The sequence below is a fragment of the Cryptomeria japonica genome, chromosome 11 (genome assembly GCF_030272615.1).
Source record: "Cryptomeria japonica chromosome 11, Sugi_1.0, whole genome shotgun sequence".
NCBI classification, from domain to species: Eukaryota; Viridiplantae; Streptophyta; class Pinopsida; order Cupressales; family Cupressaceae; genus Cryptomeria; species Cryptomeria japonica.
Genome location: NC_081415.1, coordinates 436952879 through 436958644, shown reverse-complemented (window position 1 = coordinate 436958644; position 5766 = coordinate 436952879). Strand labels below are relative to the sequence as shown.

The 5766-nt window shown below is 38.1% G+C and overlaps 1 pseudogene; it reads left to right on the top strand.

Moving 5' to 3' along the window:
- Window positions 1-978: 978 nt before the first annotated feature.
- On the top strand, window positions 979-3053 carry LOC131859883 (7-ethoxycoumarin O-deethylase-like; annotated as a pseudogene).
- Window positions 3054-5766: the final 2713 nt, after the last annotated feature.

The following is a 5766-nucleotide window of genomic DNA, read 5'->3' as shown; positions in this document are numbered from 1 at the left end:
TTGAAACATAGGTACGAAGTGGTGCTCTTCCCCTATGTAAACAAGAAAAAACAAGAAAAAAACAAAAGAGAGTTATAGATTTAGCAATTAGAAAATCAAGATACCTACAAGACTTCAAACATTTGCATGATATGTGTGTGGAAATCAGACCCACTCCCTTGACCCTGGAATTGAACTCCTTCTTGATCCCATAGACTAATGATCTCTTGAACGTCATCAAAACTCATACTCATTCATGGTGCCATTTATGAAACCAATAGAATGCATGATCCCCATAGTGTATCTATAAGTATTGGTCTTATAAATACACTATGGGTTGGGCTTATAAAATATACTATTGCCCCCATCGCCAAAACCCCCATTCATCAATTCATTCCTTCCTCTGCACCACATAATGAATTTACAAGAAGGCCATCATATGATACATAGATATTGAATGAGACGTCGTCTAGGGACCCGATAGAATTCACAGGTCCTATAGTACATTTATAAATCCCTGGATCAATAACTGCAAATTTAAGTAAATTCATCGCCAATGTTTAAATGTCACAGGACAGGATAAGGTGGAGTTTTATGGTCACGCCAGTCCTTCTAGATGGTTTATGAATCCCTTAATGTAAAAGCTTCAGCATGGCTTTCAAAGGATTTCACAACTTTCCACAAAAAAGTACGTACGTATGTGAAAATTTGCTCAGCTTTACTATAAGGACAGTACATTCTATCGGCCCTATAGCCACATGCAGTTAATGGTCACGCGGTACCTTCGATCGTTGGGGCTGGTGAGTCTTGCCAGTCCTTCTAGATTGGTTATGAATGGCTTAATGTAAAAGCTTCGACATGGCTTTCAATGGATTTCATAACTTTCCACAAAAAAGTACGTACGTCTATGGAAATTTGTTCAGCTTTATTATTTATAATACCCGGTCACTTTACCATGAAAACCAAAGAAAACAAAGGATCTCCTTGTTTATAGGTAAGATGGAGATTCCTAGTCCTCCCTTTTCTTGGTATTATGTGCTTATTGCTGTTGGTTCACTTTTATTCTTCTTCTTTATATGGTGAAGAGAGCGGAGGATGAGGCTTTGTCTGTGTGAAGTGAAACGAATCAGAAAATTATAGACAAATACAGATAAAAAGAATTAAAACAGAAAACACACATACAACAGATAAAGATTGACACAATTGTTTATAGTGGTTGGGCTTAAATGCCTACATCCACATTAAGAGCAGAGCAGGGGAATTTTATTGCCAAAGTCTGTACAATTACATCATACATGAGTAGCTATGAATGAGATTTTATATAACAAAATAACCCTCAACATTGGAAGGTCAACAGTTCAACCATGAGGCTGTCGGTTGGGCTTCACTTCCATAACATTCTGCCCCCTGGGCCTAGTGGTTCACCTATTGTGGGAAACCTCTTTCAGCTGGGGAAAAGGCCTCATCAGTCTCTCTATGCCCTCTCCCTGCAATATGGTCCACTGATGATTGTCCGTCTGAGCATGAGAACAACAATGGTGGTCTCCTCTCCTACCATGGCCAAGGAGATCTCAAAAAACATGATCACATCCTTGCTGGGCGGCCGGTGATCGAAGCAGTCAGGTCTCTTTCCCATCACAAGTCCTCACTAGCTTTTGGTGATTACGGTCCTTACTGGTGTCATCTCCGTCGCATTGCAACTGTTGATCTCTTCAGCCCCAAAAGACTGGAAGCCCTGCAACATCTCAGAAGAGATCAGGTATTTGGCACAATTCGACTCATATTCGAGGACAAGGGAAAGGTTGTGAACATCGCGCATACGGTTTTTTGCACTACTTTGAATTTGTTAGGCAACATGATCTTCAACACAATTTTCTTTGATCCTCACGATCCGGATTCTGCGGGGTTCAAAGATGCCATCTGCGAAATGATGAAGTTCACCGGAAAGCCCAATTTGGTGGACTTTTCCCCTTTTCTTCGGTTCCTCGACCCCCAGAGACTGAACCGGGAGATGGCCAGACATATCAAGGCATTGTATGACTTTGTCAATACGTTCATACAGAAAAGGCTCACAGCCACCAGCCAAAGCGTTCAACGTAGAGACTCGGAGAAGGATTTTCTCGATGTTCTGTTGGATTCCATAAGTGACGATTTCACTCTCGTTGGTGTTCGAGCATTAATAGCTGTGAGTACTTTTAAAAGTTCTTTTCCATTCTGATCATCATCGAGTGTGATCTAAAACGTTTGATAAAAATATCAACTTCACACTTTGTATGATTTAAACATAGATTGTAAAAATCTTTGCTATTTTCGAGACCTCTAATCGGCTCTCTAGTTTTAGGAATTGTTTCCTATAGGTACTGAGACGACCACTACAGAAATAGAATGGGTCATGCCAGAATTCATTCACAATCCTCGGAAATTAAACTGAGCCTGTCAAGAACTCGATGAAGTTGTTGGAACCTTGAGACGACCACTACAGAAATAGAATGGGTCATGCCAGAATTCATTCACAATCCTCGGAAATTAAACTGAGCCTGTCAAGAACTCGATGAAGTTGTTGGTTCCAACCAGAAAGTGCTACAATCTGACTTGGATCGTCTACCGTATCTCCATGCAGCCGTGAAAGAGGCATTTTGATTGCGCTTGATAGGTGCTTTTCTGCTTCCCCACAAAGCCACAAGAAACTGCGAGATTGGGGGATTTGTGATGCCCAAGGACACCCAGGTGATGGTGAACATTTGGCCTATGGGGAGGGACCCTTCAACTTGGAAGAATCCTTTGGAATTTATCCCCGAGAGGTTTTAGAGGGTGAGAATAGCAAGATAGGGTACGAGGGACATAACTTTGATCTAATTCCATTTGGTGCCGGAAGAAGAATTTTTTCGGGGCTTCCATTGGCAAGCCGTATGGTTCTGGTTTTGGCTTCTTTCCTTCATTCATTTGAGTGGGAACTTCAGGATGGGATGAGCTGTGAGCAGATGGACATGAGTGACGAGTTTGGAGTTACTTTAAAGAAGGCTGAAGACTTAAAAGCAATCCCCACGCCACGTCTCCCACATCATTTATACTAGGGGTCCCAATTTGTATTGCAACTTATAACTTATTATATAAGGTAATCTAATAAATAAAAATTTATTTTAGATTAAATATACGAATAAGTATGATCGGAATAGGGAGTGTAGTTGGTTAAGGGTTTTGAGTTCTTTCTATATCAGTTTTGAGGTTGATTCTCTATATTTGGATTTATTTGATAGTGGTGTCTTGTAGGTGGTTGTTGTCATCCTTGAGAGGATTAGACTTTCCCTAAGAGAGGCTTAGGTTAGGCTAGGTTGTAGATGTTGAGACATTGACCAGCTAGGATTCGAACCTATGACCTTCCATATGCTACTGGAGTGCTCTACCACTGAGCTACTGGCCCCTCTTGGACCAGTCCATCGTCGGTCTGGGTGTGCCTTATTTCCAACACCAACGCCCCCCCTTAAGCCACACCTCTCGTGTGCTTGGGGCTTCTAGCCTGGACCTGGCTCTGATACCATGTTGAGACATGGACCAACTAGGACTCGAACCAAGGACCTTCCATATGCTGTTGGAGTGCTCTACCATTGAGCTACTGCCCCTCTTGGACCAGTCCATCGTTGGTCTAGGTGTGGCTTATTTTCAATACCAACAATAGAGACACCTTGAATTACCAATATGTGCATGTGTATTTTGATAAAATAGAGATTAATATGTGAGAATGTATTTAAGGTTACTTGCAACAAATTAAATAAGAATATGTGTAGAATTATGTGTGTGTGTAGAGATAGAGAGAGAGGGGGGGAATTTATTGGAATGTGTCCTTTAATAAATAGAAATACATTTTGTGAGAATGTATGTAAGGTTTCTTGTAATAAATTGAATAAGAATATGTGTAGAATTACGTATATAGAGATAAAAAAAAAGATTGCCTTACTTCTTTCTCTCATTGGGATAGCTGGATTACCAGATATTGGCAGGCTCTCAGATCCCCTCCTTCTCATGGTTTGGTTGCTACTCATTTTGCCTGAATCATTAAAAGGAAAAATGCCAAATGGGGCCCTCCCCCACACACTAAGTTTAAATTAAATTATGATGGCACTTCTAGGGGGAATTTGGGTAGGGCAGGTATTGGAGTGGGCATTTTCGATCATAATTATCAAATTGTGAAAGTAGGGTGTCATGATATTGGCATTGGGACTAATAATTATGTTGAGTTTCAAGCTTTGTCTTTTGTCTTGGATTTGGCAATCTCCCTTGGTATTAGAAATATCATTGTATATGGTGAAAGTGGACAACAACAATATTGAAAGACCAAATGAATTCAACCACAAAACCCTAGCCTAACAACAACAAAGATCCACCATAACATATGAAGATTACCTAAGACAATGCAAATCAAATGAAATCATAAAGATTATACCATCACATGTCCAATAGGGTTTGGATCTTCATTCTTCCTATCTCCATTGATCTTGCTTGATATATTTGCTCTCAGATTTTATATGTGTACAAGAGCTCAACAAAGAACGGAAATGTGGTTGCAAGTAGGATCACATATGAAAGTTCAAAAGCATAGTGTAGTCGAGTTGTAAGCGGGGGTTGATAATAAAGGAAACATCTCCTTATATAGAAGACACTATATGAAATGGAGGGATAAGATTGAGAGGTGTAAAAGATAAATGGTCGGCTATGATTAGAGGGTACGTAGAAGAAATAATAAAATAATGAGAGGGTAGGTAGTGTAGGAATTAAGAGATGAATGACATGCGTCAGAGGTAGAAAAGGCTAATGAATTAATTAAATATAAAGATTTATTTAATTAATAGAAGAAGTGGGATCAATTAAATAAATAAGATATTTATTTAATTTAGGAAAAGGATAATTTAAATAAATAAATATATTTATTTAAATGGGAAATAAGGCTAGAAGAGGATAAATGAATTAATTAAATATATAAAGATCTATTTAATTAATAGAAGAATTAGGCTAAAGTAATTAAATAAATAAAATATTTATTTAATTAGATTGGACAATTTTAGGTGTCTACAATCATTATTGAGGGAGATTCCATGGTTACGTTTCAAGCTGTTATTAATAAGAAAAATCTCTCTTGGCATCTTCAATACCTGTTAGATCGAATTCTGGTGCAACTTTCATTTTTTTATTCTTATTCCATTTCTCATTGTTATAGAGAGGTTAATAGAATTGCATATATTTTAGCTAATAAGGTAATTGATGAACAAGCTGATAATTTGGATGTTGTTACTTTAGACATTCCTTCCTCTTTGGTGATGGAAGGTGTTTCCATATGATTTATTTGATTTTATATTTAATTAATAAGGCAGTTGATGAACAAGTTGATAATTTGGATGTTGTTGCTTTAGACATTCCTTCCTCTTTGGTGATGGAAGGTGTTTCCATATGATTTATTTGGTTTTATATCTAAGGGCAAACATTTTGATATTCAGTCTTGGGTAGGTGTCTTATAAGTGGCCATGACCTGTGGCCTGTGATTACATTAAAATAATGGAAGGGGATCTTTTTAGTTAATTAAGGTTGGCCTTCTTCTTTGAGTATATTGATGATTGCAAATAATGGTATGATATGATAGCCTTTGCACTCCTTTGGATGATGTACACTTTATGTGTGCATCATTCATAAGGGTGCTTTCTATCTTCCTCTTATATATTTGGTTTCCTTTATGTTATTATGGAAAATTCAATGTTATGTGTGGTCTAGCATTATTTGGTTTCATGGTAACATTTT